The 19969-nt window shown below is 42.4% G+C and overlaps 1 long non-coding RNA gene across 2 annotated transcripts in view; it reads right to left on the reverse strand.

The window, feature by feature from the left end:
• The window catches only part of LOC125457408 (uncharacterized), a 107547-nt gene extending 91850 nt beyond the window's left edge, over positions 1 to 15697 (reverse strand). For both annotated transcript variants that reach the window (XR_007248621.1, XR_009446663.1), the window contains exon 1: positions 15569 to 15697. This is a non-coding gene — a long non-coding RNA (uncharacterized LOC125457408). The remainder of the gene's footprint in view (positions 1 to 15568) is intronic.
• Positions 15698 to 19969: the final 4272 nt, after the last annotated feature.

The following is a 19969-nucleotide window of genomic DNA, read 5'->3' on the forward strand; positions in this document are numbered from 1 at the left end:
ATATATACAGTAGCTTAATCTTTGCAGCTTTTGTTGATGTAGGATTTGCAGTGCTAGGTAAGGAAATAACTAAGCATGGAATTATATTACTTGGCAGCAATGGAGTAGCTAAATATCATGTTTTGAATAGGCAAAACACCAGGCCTGCCAATATCCCGGAGGGAAAAAGGAAATTTTTTAAAAAAGTAATATTTGGAAGTGAATATTTTGTACTGGTTGCATTCAACCTCCATTTTAAAGTATAAGAGATGAGTCAGATTGGTATGTGTCATTTGTCAGCTTTACTGGTGTTTCCTTCCAGGATATGGGCAAGTTTCTTTGCTAAACTGCTAATTTTAGGCACATGTCTCCTTGACTTGCAAAATCCTGCAGATTAAAGCTTGAAATCACAAAATAAGTTCAGGTAATAAGTGGACATCACACTTGCTTGCTTTTAAATGCCTACACTTCCACTTTCTGCCTGGAAAGAGGGTAACAAACAACACCTGTGTCAGATTGTATAGTATTCACCAGGGACTAGCAACACTGCATGCACTGAGCTGTGTCGCCCAAGGCAGCTATATCTAGTGATATCAATGAGGAATGCTATTCAAGGCAGGTAAGTAACACCTCAAGACTGCCTCTGGAGAATCAGCATGCTCACTCCATTGAAGAAGTGCCGTCTAGGAAACCTTTGACCCCCTTAACTCCATAGTACTGCTAGGCCCATTTTTAAAAGCTCCGAGATGATCCCTGTGGAGATTGACTTACTTTTAAATCCTCTCCTAACATTAGAAGATGGTGCTTGGAAAGTAGAGTAGTATACATGCATCTGAGAACCCGAACAATGAATATGTTTTTGGTGAGTTTGGTTAAAAGTGCAATTTGTAATGCGTTTTGATTGATACATTGTATATGGGCATTGCTGGCTGGACAAGCATAATTGTCCATCTAAATTTGTCTTTGAGAAAGTGGCGGTGAGCTGCCATCTTGAACCACTGCAGCCCATTTGGTGTGGCTAGACCCACTATGCTGTTGGGTTAGGAGGGAAGTTCCAGAATTTTGACCCAGAGACAATGAAGGAACAGCAATATATTTTCAAGTCAGGATGGACAGTGGATTGGACAGGAATTTGCAGGTCATATTGTCCCATGTTTCTACTGCCCTTTTCCTTCTAGATGGTACTGGTCCTGGATTTGGAAGATGCTGTCAAAGAAGCCTTGGTGAGTTTCTACAGTGCACTTTGTGGATAGCACAACTTGCTGCTACTGTACATTGATGAAAGGAATAAAAATGGAGTTTAATGCGGACAAGTGTGAGGTGATGCACTTTGGTAGGAGTAACTGGAAGGCAAAGTACTGGGCTAATGGTAAGATTCTTAGCAGTGTAGATGAGCAAAGAGACCTCGGTGTCCATGTACACAGATCCTTGAAAGTTGCCACCCAGGTTGACAGGGCTGTTAAGAAGGCATACAGTGTTTTAGCTTTTATTAATAGAGGGATCGAGTTCGGGAACCAAGAGGTTATGGTGAAGCTGTACAAAACTCTGGTGCGGCCGCACTTGGAGTATTGTGTACAGTTCTGGACACCGCATTATAAGAAGGATGTGGAAGCTTTGGAAAAGGTGCAGAGGAGATTTACTAGGATGTTGCCTGGTATGGAGGGAAGGTCTTACGAGGAAAGGCTGAGGGACTTGAGGCTGTTTTCGTTAGAGAGAAGAAGGTTGAGAGGTGACGTAATAGAGACATATAAAGTAATCAGAGTGTTAGATAGGGTGGATAGGGAGAGCCTTTTTCCCAGGATGGTGACGGCGAGCACGAGGGGGCATAGCTTTAAATTGAGGGGTGAAAGATATAGGACAGATGTCAGAGCTAGTTTCTTTACTCAGAGAATAGTAAGGGAATGGAACGCTTTGCCTGCAACGGTAGTAGATTCGCCAACTTTAGGTACATTTAAGTTGTCACTGGACAAACATATGGACGTACATGGAATAGTGTAGGTTAGATGGGCTTGAGATCGGTATGACAGGTCGGCACAACATCGAGAGCCGAAGGGCCTGTACTGTGCTGTAATGTTCTATGTTCTATGTTCTATGTAAATGCTTGTGGGTGTGGCGCCAGCCAAGCAAGCTATTTTGTCCTCTGTGGTGTCAAGTTTCCTGAGTATTGTTGGTGTAGTGCTTATCCAGACAAGTGACTTCTGCTCTGTTGATAGTGGACAGAATTTTGGGAGTCAAGAAAGATATTTTCATTGCAAGATTCCTAGCCTCTGACCTGCTTTTTTAGACATTGTGTTTATAAGGTTAGTCCAGTTCAATTTTTGGTCAATAATAATCCCCTGGATATTGACAAACAGTGGTAATATCATTGAATAACAAGGTACAATGGTTTTATTCTCACATTGATGATGGCTGTTGCCTGGCACTTCTGTGGCACATCATCTACTTGCCACTTATCAGCTAAAACCAGATGTTGCTACATTAATCCACAGACTTCATCAGTATCTGAGGGTTTGTAAATGATGTTGAACATTGGGGAATCATCAATAAACATCCCCACTTCTGACCTTCTGATGGAGGGACAATTATGAAAGAAGCAATTGAACATGGTTGGGCTGAGGACACCACCTTGAAGAACTCCTGCACAGATGCTCTGGAGCTTAGACGACTGACCTCCAACAACCACAAACATTTGACTTTGTTCCACATCAGTGGAGACTTTTATTCCTGATAATCATTCATCTTAGTTTTGCTGGGGCTTCTTGATGCTACATAGAATCACAGAATCACAGAGTTGTTTTGGCACAGAAGGAGGCCATTTGGCTTATCATTCTTGCACCAATTCTATCACATAGTGCCAATCTCTGCCTTTTCCCTGTAATCTTGAACATCATTTCTACACAAATAATCATCTCATCCTCTCGTGAATGCCACAATTAAATCTATCTTCACTGCATTTCAAGGCAATACATTCCATATCCTATTTACTCTTTGTATTAAAGCCTTTTTCTCACATTGCCTAGTCTTGTTCAAATCACTTCAAATCTATGTTCTCCCATTCTTTTATTCTTCGGCTAACAGAAATAGCTTCTTCCTCTCTACTCTATCAAGCATGCTTAGATTTTCAAAAACCTCTATCAAATCTCCTCTGAGCCTTCTTCTACAAAGAAAATAGACCCAATTTCTTTGACCTATCCTCATTTTGGAAACTTATCATGCTTGGAACCATTCTTGTAAATTGCTTCACCATTCTCTGTAATGCATTCACTTCTTCCCTACAACATGAGGCCTGCAACTGTACACAATAGTCCAACTGAGTTCTCACAAGTGTCATGCACAAGTGATAAAAAGCAGACTAAAATTCAAAGGAAGTAATTTTTCCCTCACCTCTGAAATTTAGTTCTGTGACCATGTTTGAGTCAAGGCTATCGCGAGGTCAAAAGCTAAGTGGCTCTGACGGAACCTGAACTGCGTGTCAGTGAGCAGGCAATAGCTGAACAAGTTTTGCTTGTTAGTGCTGTTGATGACACCTCCTATCACCTGTGTTTGCCAGTGTTAAACTGGAGATTGAAAAATATGAAGCACTTAATTTGGAAACTAAGAATTTTGCTCAGTGTTTAAAACAAGTATCAAATGCCTTTCGAGGAGTGCAAATGTTTTGCAGAAAAGGCATTTAGAAGATTTGATACTACAGAAATGTAAGCTTTTTCTGATGCATCAAAATTTGGCGGGGCCAGAACGCAATTTCGTCTTTTGTATTTTACAGAAATATTTTCCTTCATTTCAAAAAGTCAAATAAACACTGCAAATCTGACAAAGAAACAATAAAACTGAGAAAGATGACTACTGCATAGGTAAGGGGTTAGGAGTTATACTACTGTACTTAAATTCAGAAAACAGGTTGGATTGACTGCTCTGTCAACAGTGTGACTCTTTGAATCCTCAAGAGTGTTCTCAGATTTTGCTATCATTTTTACACAGACCACAATGTTGTTTTAACATCCCATAATGCTCCCACTGCCTGAGAGACTTTCGATTGTAATTGCTTTTAAGTAGTGAATGAATCAGTGGCATCTGAAATTTTAACAAAGATGTTAAATCCATTTCATATATTCTGTTATCCTAAATCCTATTTTAACTATTGAAATGATTGAACAGAAACAGAAAATAGGAGCAGGAATAGGCCATTCAGCCCTTCAAGTCTGCTTTGCCATTCATTATGATTATGGTTGATCATCCAACTCAATAGTCTGTTCCTGCGTTACCTCCATATCCTTTGATCCTTTCAGACCCAAGTGTTATACACAACTCTTTCTTGAATTCATGCTATGTTTTGGCCTTGGCTACATTCTGTGGTAGTGAATTCCAGAGACTCACCACTTCTAAGTGAAGAAATTTCTCCTTATCCCAGTTCTAAATGGTTTACCCCATACCCTTAGACTGTGTTCCTGGTTGAAGACTCCCTTGCCATCAGGAACACGCTTCCTGCATCTACCTTGTCTAGTCCTGTCAGAGCTTTATAGCCTTCTATTAGACTCCTCCCTCATTTTCCAGTGAATATAATTCAAACTAATTCAACTTCTCCTCATATATCAGTCTCACCATCCCAGGAATAAATGCAGTAAATTTTCACTACACACCCTCTAGAGCATCCTGAAGCAGAAAGGGAGGTCAAAGCTGCACACAATATTCCAGGTGCTGTCCCACCAGCACGCTGTACAAAGGCAGTAAGACACCCTTGCTCCTGTATTGAAATCCTCTCACTATGAAGGCCTCCATGCCATTTGCCTTCTTTACTGCACTTGCATGCTTACCTTCAATGACTGGTGTATGTGGATGCCCAGGTCTTGTTGCACATTTCCCTTGCTCAATTTGTAGCCGTTCAGATAACAGCCTTGCTTTCCTGTTGTTTGCTACTAAAGTGGATTACCTCATATATATCTACATTATCCACATTTGTCACGCTTTTCCCACTCATTTAGCTTGTACAAATCCCTTTATTGTTGAGGGACAGTCCCTCAACTGTTAAATTCACTACCGCTGTTGCCACCATGGCAAAGGTTCAACCACAGCTGTCCCCTGCTCTACTCCTGAATTTCATCCATTTTTAATTTCTCTCCTATCTCCCCTCACAGTCTTTCAATGAATATACTCATGATCACTCTTAATTATGGGCCAAACCAAAGTATGCATAAAATTATTTAACGATGTATGAAGCGAAAATTTTGGAGACTAAATGATTTTAGTTCACATATCTGCTACCTCAAAAAGGACGTAAGCCGTTCAGTTTTCAGTATCTTTGCTAATTTCACTGTTAGCCTATTGATGCTCACTTGGTTGCAACGCTCGGTCACACTTCAGATGACTTTGGCCTTAAACCTATCAAATAATCAGCTTTGATAAGATTTGGCATATGTTTATCAAAATTGTGTTGAGTGAAAGAAGTTTACAAATATTCAGTCATGGTTTAATACTGATAATGCTACATTACAGATTATGTGACAGCGTCAGGATCATTTATAATTTATTTTTCCTTGTTGAGAAAGGAAAATTGCAGTGTAATTTAGATATGTTTTATGAGGAATAAAATCTTGTGGTTTTGTCAATGGCTGAACAGTTAGGACAATGTGGCATAGTTTCTTCTTATTTTGGCACGGAATGTGGTGTGGCATGGTGCATGCGTTTTCTTAAAGATATTTATAGCTACAATGAATTTGACTATTTCAAATTTTTTAACATTAATATGATTGAGGCGTATAAGATTATTTAGGGATTGGACACTCTGGAGGCAGGAAGCATGTTTCCGCTGATGAGTGAGTCCAGCTTAAAAACACAGCTTAAAAATAAGGGGTAAGCCATTTAGAACAGAGTTGAGGAAAAACTTCTTCACCCAGAGAGTGGTGGATATATGGAATGCTCTGCCCCAGAAGGCAGTGGAGGCCAACTCTCTGGATACTTTCAAGAAAGAGATAGATAGAGTTCTTAAAGATAGTGGAATCAAGGGTTATGGGGATAAGGCAGGAACAGGATACTGATTGTGGATGATCAGCCATGATCATAATGAATGGTGGTGCTGGCTCAAAGGGCTGAATGGCCTACTCCAGCACCTATTCTCTATTGTCTATTGTCTAAAGTTATTAGATTATCTAAATAGTAATGCATGGCTGGATTGTCGAGGATGTATTGGAAAATCAACAGCTCTCTAAGCCTAAAGCATTGATTCTGTTGTTCTTCTTCTGTTATATTTTGAGGACTGAAGATTTGGAAAAGGACAATTAAGACAGAAATATTTTAATACTTAATCAACAGACTCAATACACTGAATTATGTGAATATGAAAACATGGATTTAAGATCTATGTTTGTGACTTACAAAGCTCTGTAGTTTTATTCCAAAATGGCATCAAAAATGTCTGTCCCCACACTGACTTTGGAGGAGGTCTCCCACTTAATTGGGTGAGAGAACATCACCTTCCTCTATCACTGCCCGATAAGGATTTTGGATAGTATCCCCAATCAGATGCTACTTTATACTGCTTAAGTTGGGAATTGATGCTTGCTACATGGTCTGATGCAGTCACTGCTGGGATTCAACCAATGGCAGGCAGGAAAGACACCATGTGGAAGATCGAAGAGCATGGGGCGGCATGGTAGCTCAGTAGTTAGCACTGCTGCCTCACCGCACCAGGGGCCTGGGTTCAATTCCACCCTCAGGTGACTGTCTGTGTGGAGTTTGCACATTTTCCCTGTGTCTGTGTGGGTTTCCTCTGGGTGCTCTGATTTCCTTTCACAGTCCAAAGATTTGCAGGCTAGGTGGATTGGCCATGCTAAATTGTTCATAGTGTTGAGGGATATGTGCGTTATAGCGGATGCATCTGGGTGGGATGCTCCAAGGGTCAGTGTGGACTTGTTGGGCCAAAGGGCCTGTTTCAACACGATAGGGCTTCTATAAATAAATATCTGTCCGGCTTGTTTGTGAGGTGGGTGTTGTGGAGCAGGTGAGTTCTTTGTTCAAGGGTAACCAGTATCTGATCATGGAACCCAGCATTGTAAGAGGATCATACCTCCAAAGGTCCTGCCTTTGCCTCCAATTTCCTGGCCTCCTTTCATGACGCCTAACCTGTAAGTCTCATTCTGCTCTCACTCACTTATAGCTTCAGGACCCTGATTGATCCTAGGCCTCTGGTGGGTGCCTTGCTAATGGCTGTAAACACTTCCAATGACACTGTCTGCAACGGAGAGCTTCTAGCCTCCATTTGGTCAGCAGCTGCCTAAGGGAAGAGCAAAATTTCCCATCATGGCATCCTTGAACCCAGTGAAGATCCAAGGGCCATTTAAGTACTGAATATGGCCCTATCACATGGATTAAATTCTACCATTTCAAGTGCTTCACTGCTCTTCATATGGGAGAGTATAACAAGTTCTGGCTTTTCAGAATGCTTGTATCTCCTTCAACATACGCATTTTCAGTAGGAATCACTGATGGATAATTAGGAGTGGAAACCTGGCTAATGTTTTGCCTTTCCAGTGCAGAAACACTGAGATCAATTCCAGATCTCTGTCACTCTCCAGCTAACATCAGCACTCCAGAGAAATTAAGCCTGAGATCAGTCTGGGTCAACACCACATTGGGCGAACATTTACCCAAATTAGCCATTTGGCAACTGCACATAATGAGTTCATAACATACGTTGGCTAATACAACACTCAGTTAAGAATGAGACAATGCGTTTTATTTTTTCTGGTACATGAACTTTGAGACAACAAGCAAAAGGTTGGGAATGAAAGGTCTGCATCTGGCAGTGTATCAGAAATATTTATGGTGAAAGCGAGATTTGGAGCACTTTATCGACAACATGATGATGTTGGTCTCAGTATAATATTTCAATGCCATTATGTTAGTATAATTTAGACATGAACCATTTCCATTTTATCACTGGTATTTACAGTAATAAGTTTGCTGGAATGGGATTTGGCAGGCTACTCAACTATGGGAGCATTACAGCCAAACCTACTCTTGTCAGCCAACGTCTACACTTTCCCAGCAAGGCACAATCTGTTTGATTTTATTTTTATTGTAGATGGGAAAAGTTGTATTGACTCCCAGTTCCAGCTTGACTGAAATCAATTTGATTTCATACAGTTCAAGGATCAATCCTTATACATTCATGGTCTGTGTGCTTCAATAACACACAATTGAGGTATCGCGGGTATCCACTGGGCGACTGAAGAAACCCTAGTAATTAATAATTACTTCACAGTTCTGAGATTTAGAAGAGCCAGAATTTTTTTTTGTTCTGCAAGAACAAACCTGGGCACGTCATTTCAAAAAGTCCTCTGTTATGATGTATTGCTATTGCTTCTGTAAATTTTTATCTGGATATTTTCATCAACAAAGGCATTGAAGTTGGCATATCGTGTGAGCCATTCTGATCTCCCTATCCACGCAAGCTGAGGCCTGCAGAATCAACTGACCAGGATAGATTCCAGAAAAGAATACTAAAGGAAGTAAAATAAATCTCAGATTCACACATGAAAGTAATGACATGAGGAGACTTTAACACAGGGCAGAACTTTCTGGCTTTCATTTTTGTGTGTCTGCCTTCTGCTCCCTCTGCTCAAGTAGAAGGATCAAAGTCCAAGGCAATGGTATTATTTTCAGTTGGCTGGAAAGTATAGCAGATGCAAACAGTACTGGAAACACACAGACCTTAATGTGCAACATTTTCTTGCCCTAGTTCCAGCAAAAATGTAACTTATAGAAAATCACAACTGGAAGATGAATAGATGGATGCTGCATTGCATTGTACTAACCCAACACATTAAGAGATGAAGAGTTTACACTGGATAAGCTGTGAAGAAAAGATAAAAGGGAATATTTGATAGATCATCAAGAAGCCAATAATGAACAAAAAGAGCCACAGACAGGAATCAAAGGAAAAATGTGAGAACCATAAGAAACTAAAGAAGGGTTGTGTTCAGTACAGGAGGGAGGAATTAATAAGGACGGCACAGCAGGAAAAGTGCTGAGGAGGTTGGGAAAATGGAATAAATGGCTTGAAACAGGAAGTGGAATAGAGAAATCATAAAATGCAGGCCCAGCATCTGATGAGAAAGGCAAAGGGAATGTAGGTGGTTATTGCAAAGGGAATGAAATATACTGTAGGAAATTTTCACTGTTGTATAAATCCACAGTGAGACTGCAAACTGACTTTCATGTGTACATGTCAGATATGGTTTTGCAAGATGGGGTAAGGAGGTCATGTCAAATAAGGCAAATACCCATGCACCACTTTAATTCCCACCTAAACCCTAGCTGAGCCCTTAAATAGCAGGTGGCGAAAATAGCAGCCCACCTGCCACATGTAAAGGAGGTCTTAAGGGTCAACTGAGTAAGCCAGTATTACATTGCATAACCCATAATACATGTCAAGGACTCAGTGACATAGCAATATCAACAAGTTTCATCCCACCATCAGACATACCATGGACTACTCTTCAGAATCAGCCTCAATCTTAGACACATGCATCTCCAGCAAGGACGTACACCTGGATAGCTCATTCTACTGCAAGCTCATGGATAACCTCGTGATGATGCACTTCTCTAGTTTCCACTTTAAGCATGTTAAAGAAGCCATCTCCTGTAGAGAATCCCTGCATATATAGAGGATCTGGTTAGATGAGGAAGAACATGATGGACACATCAAGAACGTGGTTTTGAAGAAAGGCCTCATAAGAACGGGACACAATGCTTAACTCATCAATCATCAGTTCCAACGGGTCACAGCACAAAACTGCAACAACCTCCTCAAAAGACAGACACAGGATACGACTAATAGATTACACTTCATTGAATAGTATTTCCTGGGAGTGGAGAGACTACACCATATTCTTCTCAGCCTTCAACATGTCATCGATGACAATGAGCATCTCACCAAAATTATCCCTACACCTCCACTTCTTGCCTTCAAACAACTGCCAAACTTTAAACAGACCATTGCTCGCAGAAAACTACCCAGCCTTCAGGACAACATCAACCACAACCCTGCCACGGCATCCTCTGCAAGACATGTCATATCATTGACATGGATGCCACCATCACATGTGGAAACACCAGCCAATATATGTATGGAATACTCCTGTGATTCAACCAATGTTGTCTATCTCATACACAGCAGGCAACAATATCCCGAGGCATGGTATATCAGCGAGACCATGCAGACGCTACACAATGGATGAACGGACACTGTGCAACAATTGCCAAAGAGGGATGTTCCCTCCCAGTGGGGGAAAATTTCAAGAGTTAAGGACATTCAACGTCCAATCATCGGGTAAGCATCCTCCAAGGCAGACTTCGAGATACACAACAATGCAGAATCACCCGACAGAGACTGATAGCCAAGTTCCGTGCCCGTGAACATGGCCTCAACCATGACCTTGGGTTCATGTCAAGCTATATGTGACCCCACCACACATGTGTATCTGTAACATCTTCTTTATTCTCCTGTTTTGAAATTATTACCTTGATAAATTATTATGAAGTCTCTACCTTAATTAGTTTGTACAGTTTTGAATTACTGATTGGTTTGCTTAGACCCTTGGCATGCAACTGTTATACCTCTCATGTTATTCCAGTCATTTAGTTTGTCTTTAGCACCACCCTTGTTTTTAGTTTTTTTGTATTTCTCTCACTGCCTCATTTAACCTGATTATAGATCAACCCTTTGCTTGTTATTGAGCTGTTGACACTTTTCTCACACCATCTAACACTTCTAAACACCTGCAGAGAATTACTATTTTATACTCCACTCACATCGTTTGTATGATCTTTTGACCGCCCATAAATTTTGTGTTCTGTTATGCCTCTCCCACTTCATCTGATGAAGGCACTGTGCTCTGAAAGCTTGTGATTTCAAATAAACCTGTTGTGTGACTTCTGATCTTGCAATACATTTAGGCAGCCCATTTTTAAAATTGTGTTTTAAAGGATAGGGATATGGGCCTTTGCTGTGTGCACTTGCTTGGATCAGTGACAGCCTTATAAGTCAGTACAAACTCCAATCCTTCACCACTGTACCCTTCTTGTCCCCTTCACTAATATATTTGAACCCTACCTGCCAAATGCCCCTAATTAACATTTGTCCTGGGATCTACTGGGCCATGCATCCTGCAGACTACTTACAGATCCACCATGCGCCCATCTCCTGTCAGGATTGTTTGCCTTGCTATTGGACCTGTTTGTAATATGTTCTGGCTACAGGACAGGCTTCTTATCAGTCTAAGATAATAAAATGTGAGGCTGGATGAACACAGCAGGCCAAGCAGCATCTCAGGAGCACAAAAGCTGACGTTTCGGGCCTAGACCCTTCATCAGAGAGGGGGATGGGGGGAGGGAACTGGAATAAATAGGGAGAGAGGGGGAGGCGGACCGAAGATGGAGAGTAAAGAAGATAGGTGGAGAAGGTGTGGGTGGGGAGGTAGGGAGGGGATAGGTCAGTCCAGGGAAGACGGACAGGTCAAGGAGGTGGGATGAGGTTAGTAGGTAGCTGGGGGTGCGGCTTGGGGTGGGAGGAAGGGATGGGTGAGAGGAAGAACCGGTTAGGGAGGCAGAGACAGGTTGGACTGGTTTTGGGATGCAGTGGGTGGGGGGGAAGAGCTGGGCTGGTTGTGTGGTGCAGTGGGGGGAGGGGATGAACTGGGCTGGTTTAGGGATGCAGTGGGGGAAGGGGAGATTTTGAAACTGGTGAAGTCCACATTGATACCATATGGCTGCAGGGTTCCCAGGCGGAATATGAGTTGCTGTTCCTGCAACCTTCAGGTGGCATCATTGTGGCACTGCAGGAGGCCCATGATGGACATGTCGTCAAGAGAATGGGAGGGGGAGTGGAAATGGTTTGCGACTGGGAGGTGCAGTTGTTTGTTGCGAACTGAGCGGAGGTGTTCTGCAAAGCGGTCCCCAAGCCTCCGCTTGGTTTCCCCAATGTAGAGAAAGCCGCACCGGGTACAGTGGATGCAGTATACCACATTGGCAGATGTGCAGGTGAACCTCTGCTTAATGTGGAATGTCATCTTGGGGCCTGGGATGGGGGTGAGGGAGGAGGTGTGGGGACAGGGGTGGGGATGGAAAAATGTCTTGGGTGGTGGGGTCGGATTGTAAATGGCGGAAGTGTCGGAGGATAATGCGTTGTATCCGGAGGTTGGTAGGGTGGTGTGTGAGAACCAACCTCCGGATACAACGCATTATCCTCCGACACTTCCGCCATTTACAATCCGACCCCACCACCCAAGACATTTTTCCATCCCCACCCCTGTCCCCACACCTCCTCCCTCACCCCCATCCCAGGCCCCAAGATGACATTCCACATTAAGCAGAGGTTCACCTGCACATCTGCCAATGTGGTATACTGCATCCACTGTACCCGGTGCGGCTTTCTCTACATTGGGGAAACCAAGCGGAGGCTTGGGGACCGCTTTGCAGAACACCTCCGCTCAGTTCGCAACAAACAACTGCACCTCCCAGTCGCAAACCATTTCCACTCCCCCTCCCATTCTCTTGACGACATGTCCATCATGGGCCTCCTGCACTGCCACAATGATGCCACCTGAAGGTTGCAGGAACAGCAACTCATATTCCGCCTGGGAACCCTGCAGCCATATGGTATCAATGTGGACTTCACCAGTTTCAAAATCTCCCCTTCCCCCACTGCATCCCTAAACCAGCCCAGTTCATCCCCTCCCCCCACTGCACCACACAACCAGCCCAGCTCTTCCCCCCCACCCACTGCATCCCAAAACCAGTCCAACCTGTCTCTGCCTCCCTAACCGGTTCTTCCTCTCACCCATCCCTTCCTCCCACCCCAAGCCGCACCCCCAGCTACCTACTAACCTCATCCCACCTCCTTGACCTGTCCGTCTTCCCTGGACTGACCTATCCCCTCCCTACCTCCCCACCCACACCTTCTCCACCTATCTTCTTTACTCTCCATCTTCGGTCCGCCTCCCCCTCTCTCCCTATTTATTCCAGTTCCCTCCCCCCATCCCCCTCTCTGATGAAGGGTCTAGGCCCGAAACGTCAGCTTTTGTGCTCCTGAGATGCTGCTTGGCCTGCTGTGTTCATCCAGCCTCACATTTTATTATCTTGGAATCTCCAGCATCTGCAGTTCCCATTATCTCTGATACTTTCTTATCAGTCTGTTGTGTGACCACTTTCTGGAAAAGTAATCCATCTCCCAGACACCAGTCCCACCCTCAGCTTCACCACCAGTCACGACTCACCTCCACACCACTTCTATATACCCTCCACCCCCCATGAATCTGGAGTTTTGCTCTCCCAATGAGAAATATAATTGCATTGGAAGCAATTCAGGGAAGTTTTATTCAACTAATTTCTGGGACGAAGGACTTGTCATATGATGAAAGTTTGAAAGGTTTAGAAGGATGAAGGTGTGATCTTACTCAAAACTTATATGCTTTTGAGTGAATTTCATAGGATGGATATAAGAGGGCATTTCCCAATGAGGGAGGCTACAATTAAGAGATATTGTTAAAGAACAAGAGGTTTCCCTTTTTATGATGGAGGTGGAGAAGAAGTTTTTGATCTCAAATGTTTCATAGTAAATGGAATTTTCTTTCCTCGAAAGCAGTGGAGGCTGGGTCACTGATTTCATTCAAAGCTAAAGTCAGATAGATTTCTGATGGATGAGGGAGTCAAGGATTATGGGGACAGACAGGAAATGTTGAGACCGCGATCAGATCAGCCATGATCATATCGAATGGTGGAGGAGACTCAAAGGTCCAAATCACCTAATTCAGTTCCTAAACCCTACTGACCTATATTCCTCGGAAAAATAAAACTGTGAGGAGAATAGACAGGACTAAAACATGGCTATGCTGTAAAAATAAAATCAGTCCAAGTGGAAAAATAAACACCAAAAATGTAATCCCTGGAAAATAAAATATATCATTAATTATTTCACGGTTTAAGGTAATAAAAATTCTGATGAGTAAAACCTAGATTGAGCTGTGGAAAGGATGTCATCATTTTATGGGTTAAAGAATGCAGAAAACCTACTGCTGAGTTCCCAGGCTGATTTATGACCTGAAACCTGAAACTAGGCATTAGTCGTAGTATTGTGGAGGCCAGTGTGATGGCTGAACCCTTCAGGAACTACACAAAGCCGCTCTCATCCAGTGTTTTCTTAAGTGTTGCTGCCAACTTCCCAATTTGATAGGAAAAAGGAGGATGAAAGTGACAGAATGTTTTGCTAAGAAAAATAGAGGGAAAAAGCCATTTTATCTAAACAAAATACTCCACTTTCAGTTTATGTACTTCAATGGTGATTATGTTTATTTCCATGTCATGTTAGGTTTTACAGTACAATTAACCCTAAAAGTGCTGGAAATATGATGGTTCCAATTGGCTGGGGTGTTAACCACTTGGCTTCTGACTTTTTTGTTGAACAATTTTCACCTAACATCTTAAACAGATTTATAGAAAAGACACGTAGAACTGCAATTACGCCTGAAAAATGATGTGCAGGGAGTATGAAGCAAGCCACCCATGCCTGTTCATGGTGGCTGCAAAGGATAATAGAAATTTGATGTTAGATTCTCATTGCAAAGAGACAGGCACATAGTGCTGCCTCTATTGCATTTTAACTACATGAATATTTGGGGTGTTGTTGAGGTCAGGAAAGGTGGTACTCATGATGCCAGTTAGAAAATAACTTTTAAATGAACTGGAGGCAGCAAGCAGTGATGAATCCACTAAAAGACTCAAAATGGCTTAAATTCTGCAGAGAAGGTATTAAGCGTCCTGATCCAGGATGTCAGCAGATGGAAAATTGCTTCCCTCGGGTGGTGTTAGGAGGGTGTTAGAAAGAACTCAAGGCAATGCCTGAAGAGGAGACAATGGGATGAGATGGCTGAAGAGGAGAATATCAGAAGCCCAGCTCCCATGTTTGCAATGCCACAAAAAGTTCCAGGACTTTAGTACAGTTTTCAATCCATCCTCTTACTCCATGTGCTCACTTCAAACCTGCAGCTCCACTCTTACTTCCTGGACAGTTCTGCCAGGTACACTGCGGAGGAGTTTAATGCTATATCACGGACGACGCACTTCTGAAATGAAATGGGTGTTCACATTCTGCCTACTATATTGGGCCCTTAGACTGAAATACACAAACTGAGAGAGTAAAATATGCCTAGTTTAATTGTGTTAACCAGTGTCTGTGCTTAGATTGATGTCTTCAATCCCCTCACAGGTATTTATGATATTTATTTATTTCTTCTTAGTTTGATGCTTTGTTAGCTTGTCATATTCTTTAGTTTCTCTCTGACACCATTTTCTAACAAAGGCCAGGCATTTGACCCAATCTAAAGTAAGTAGGCAAGGAAAATCATTTCAGGGTGTCCTGAGGAAGGATCATTTGACCCGAAATGTTACCTTTGATTTATCTCCACAGATTCTGCCCGACCTGCTAAGCTTTTCCAGCAATTTCTGTTTTTGTTTCTGATTTACAGCATCCACAATTCTTTGGTTTTTAAAAACATTTCAAGCTTTGGTATTGCTTCTCTCTAAAAAGATGCCTTACCTTCTGTTGATATCCTCCATCCCTGATGCACCAATGGAGATTAAGACTGGACAGTCTAGGTAAATGTCAAGACTGTAGTGCTAAATAACTGAAAGGCATGCTCTGAGCTGTTTGGCATGCATTACTTCTCTAAATGTCTATCCACAAAATACCAGGAAAAAGACTTGTTCAAGTATTGGTTCTGCTTTATATATTCTCTTGGCTACAGTGTCATTGCATACTTGTCCAAACGGCCCAAACATTTTACACCTGGGAGTCTGCCTGTAATGCCCAACATCTGCTTATACAATAGCACAACTTGGCGGTGTAATAGCATTTTGTGGTCTGGACTTAACATTGTGCTTTTCACATGTGCTATCACATATGTTTATCCAATTATTTCAACACAGGCTAAGGTGACAGGTTTGAATGATTAAAATGTTTTATTCCACAGACACCAAGTGAATTGAAAGAGCAATGGTCAAAACAATTCCATTGACTTCATCTTGTTCCACATTTTTCTCAAAACAACCAGTAATATAATAAAACTGAAATGTCATCAGATTCTTTAATTTACCTGTTTTATTCAAGAATAAAGCAGATCATTTTGAAATCTAACAATTGGCTTTACACTTATAATTTGATCACAATATTTAATTAACATTTAATCTCATTGGTTGACACTGATAATCCATTTGGAATTAAATTCTGTATATTGGACCACCCAAGAACCAATACCACCCACTTCACCCCTTCCATTTCATGGTGACAAAGAATCAAAAAATAGAAAACACGTTACCCTTTGCACAACAACTGCAGCAATGGACAACAGTCAGTTAAGCTCATTTACAGTTTGAGCAGGGGAAACATGCAGTTTACTAAGAAAATGGTAACACTCATGGCTCCGTTGCCAGTTTTTTTTTGAGTTAGAAGCTCACTTCATGGGAAACGTTTGGGTTTTCAGAGGATTATCTCAGATTTGGATTTCAATGTAAGTCTTACAACCTCCTCATAAAGTCATATAGAGGGACTGTGTGAGATTATTCACCGGCGTGTCCTCCAGAAATAACATACTGTACAAGTTGTAATAATGCTCCAGTAAAAGAGCAAACTAGGGGAATTAGTTAAACAGTAAACAATTATTTTGCCAAGTATTAAGAACTGCAGTGCAAGACATATTTGGCACAACGATTGAGAGGCTTCTGGTCTATAATATAAAAACTAAGTTTTACATAAAGCTAAATTTATACATTAAATTATTCAAGTTAATTATTGAAATGCAAAGGGCTGAATCTCATGGTTTTCTGGCTAAGTGCATGTTGACTCTTAGATAACTAGTTGTAGAGCTGGATGAACACAGCAGGCCAGCAGCATCAGAGGAGCAGGAAGGTTGACGTTTTAGGCCTCAACTCTTCTTCAGAAAATTGTATCATGTCAACTCTTGTTTGGTGGAGTGGTTCTTGCTGCCAAGGCAAATGAATTTTCTCACTGTATATTGGCAACTAACATTAAGCGGCATTTCAGTCATGATGGTGATGATTGCATCCAATTACCACTCATTTTAGTACACTGTATTCCCGGAGCAACTTGTCGCTCATAGAAAATTTTAGATTTGACAAGCATTTCTGGTGCTGGTGCCATCTTTAATAGCTTGTTGGCCATCTTGGCATGCACTGTTAGTCTACAGCTGGCCTGCCCATTTCTTGACATTTGCTCCAGACATGGCAGATATGGGGAAATTGACACCAGACTTTGCAGACAGGATCCTGGAGCTTCTTCTGGATGGAATGATCCAAAACGGACTTCCTGTTTTCCCAGGATGAGCAATGGAGGCCAAGACTCCAGATTATGCTAGCGCGCTCTAAGGTTACCACCCAGTTTAGAGCAATCTCAGTCGGGTGGAGAAATGCAAAGCACCGTAGAAAGAAGGTCAATTTCTTTCACCACACCTCCAGCATGATTGCTGGCATCTTCACTCCTATAACTCACACTTGCTCTATTTCTGCTACTGTACCCGCCTCCCACCAAGGCTTATGCCCTACCATTCCTAACTGTCTACAATAACTTCCTCCCTCACCCACTGCAAACTCTGACATCTTTCACTTTGTTCACTCTGAGCTAGTTACTCAATTGCTCAGGAAACTTCACCAGTTGCACCAATAGTTGAGTGACCTACTTTAATCATCCATGAAACTGCCTCTCTTATATTCCAGCAAGAAAATTGTCCACAAGAAGGCAGAAAGAGGTAAGATGGGTGGGTACGGTCTCACGCCTTATTTACAAAGGATCCTGATGGTGACTGCCCTGAGCAGGGCCTGGACTGCTTTTAAGGGCTGCCTTTACTGTGATGTGATTGCTCAGTGAAGGGCCATCCATATTGACCGGCCTGAGGCCTATTAACAATTGTGACAAGCTTCCTGTCTTGTATTTACACTAAATGGTGTGGCAGCACAGCAGTAATATGAATCTGGTATCTCTGGTTGAGGGATCAATGCACCAAAGGAGACGGCAATGCGAGTTAAGGATGCTGCAAGCATCCAGCTAGCCTCAGAGTGAGTGAATACTATGACAGCAAGAAAAGAGACTGGAGATGCAGCCTGGTGCAGTCCATGAGCTGAGTGTATGTCCTCCCTGCAGCATTACACTGATAGTTCCTGGTGCAGCCTGAGGTGCTTCATTGAAGTGCAGGACCATACTGAAAATGCATTGGGCATGTGCCATGTGGGCTTAGAGACTGACACTGTTAGATGCCCATGTCTGAGGATGTGGAGTTCTTGTGGCTGGTGCCCATGGAGCTTGCCCAAGATCTTGGTGCGCAGTATCCATCATGAATGTCTTTTGGACCAAGTGGTGAGTTGAACTTGCCAAGACCACACTTGTTTCCATGTCAAGTTAACTCGACATCCATAAACATTCACTTCTCTACCATCAACGCTCTGGATCAGTGCATACCGTTTACAAGATGCACAGTAGAAATTCACTGAGGCTCCTTAGACGGCATCTTCAGGGGTGGCATGGTGGCTCAGTGGCTAGCAGCCTCACAGTGCCAGTGACCGGGGTTCGATTCCAGCCTCGGGCGACTGTTTGTGTGGAGTTTGCACATTCTCCCCGTGTCTGCGTGTATTTCCTCCGGGTGCTCCGGTTTCTTCCCACAGTCCAAAGATGTGCAGGCTAGATGGATCGGCCGTGCTAAATTGCTCATAGTGTCCAGGGGTGTGTGGGTTATAGGGGGATGGGTCTGGGTGGGATGTTTCATGGGGCGGTGTGGACTTGTTGGGCCGAAGGGCCTGTTTCCACACTGTAGGTAATCTAATCTAAAAAAAACCATAACTGTCACCATCCAGGAGGACAGGGATAGCAGATACATGGGACCGTTACCACCTACAAGTTCCCTTCCAAGCTGGTCATCATCTTGACTGGGAAATATATAACAATTCCTTCAATGCTGCTGCATCAATATCCAGGAAATTCCGCTCTTATGGCATGGGTCTACCAAATGGATTCTAAGAAGGCAGCTCCCTACAACTTTCTCAAGCGCAACTAGGGATGAGCTCAGGCAACGAAGCCCACATCATATAAATGAATAAAAGAAAACTATGTACCCATAGAGTGACATATACCAACTGAGGCGAAACCACCCAGCTAAAACTATATCACAGTGTGCAATCGATATAGATATAGTTAACAGTAGAGAGAGGGTTAACTCTAATATTTAGTTAACAGTAGAGGAATTGGTTATTGGACCAATCTGTCATGAGTACATCACTCTATATTTCTCAATCAGTCTTGACTTCCAGTGCTCCATGGTTCTTTCAAGGTGCCACAGGGCTGAGGTAAGCTATTCAGTGCACACAAGTGCATCCAAAATGTAATTTTGGTTCTACAAAAACATACAAAACAATAAAGATCCAGGCAGCATGTTTTTGCTTTAAAGTAATTATTACCACAGGTTGTGGGACTTTATCAATTGCCCATGTTGCCTTTCAAAATCTAGATCATGTCAATTTGCACCAAACATAAACAAAAAAACAATATTTATTTGCCCATAGGCAGCTTGTGCATGATTTCAACTTATGTATCTGTATGTTAATGCACAGTATCTGGTGTCTGGTTGGTGTTTAAGCTGAGACAATGCAATACTCAGGGTCTTATTCAGCAACATAGAAAGCTAGATGGATAGTCCCTGGAGGACTTCAGATATCCTCTTCAACATTGGCCAATAATATCTGTTGCCATGACAACCAGTGGGTTTGAGGAATGCATACCAAAACCAGAAATTGAACAGTGAACTACTGAACCAGTCAATTCTCAGAAGGAACCATTTAACACATTTTTGTCTGCTGTTTTCAGTCCAAGATTTTGTTATCTAGATAACTTCGGAATACTGTACATACATTCCAGAGGAATTGTTTCAAATATTAA

The sequence above is a fragment of the Stegostoma tigrinum genome, chromosome 14 (assembly GCF_030684315.1).
Source record: "Stegostoma tigrinum isolate sSteTig4 chromosome 14, sSteTig4.hap1, whole genome shotgun sequence".
NCBI lineage: Eukaryota > Metazoa > Chordata > Chondrichthyes > Orectolobiformes > Stegostomatidae > Stegostoma > Stegostoma tigrinum.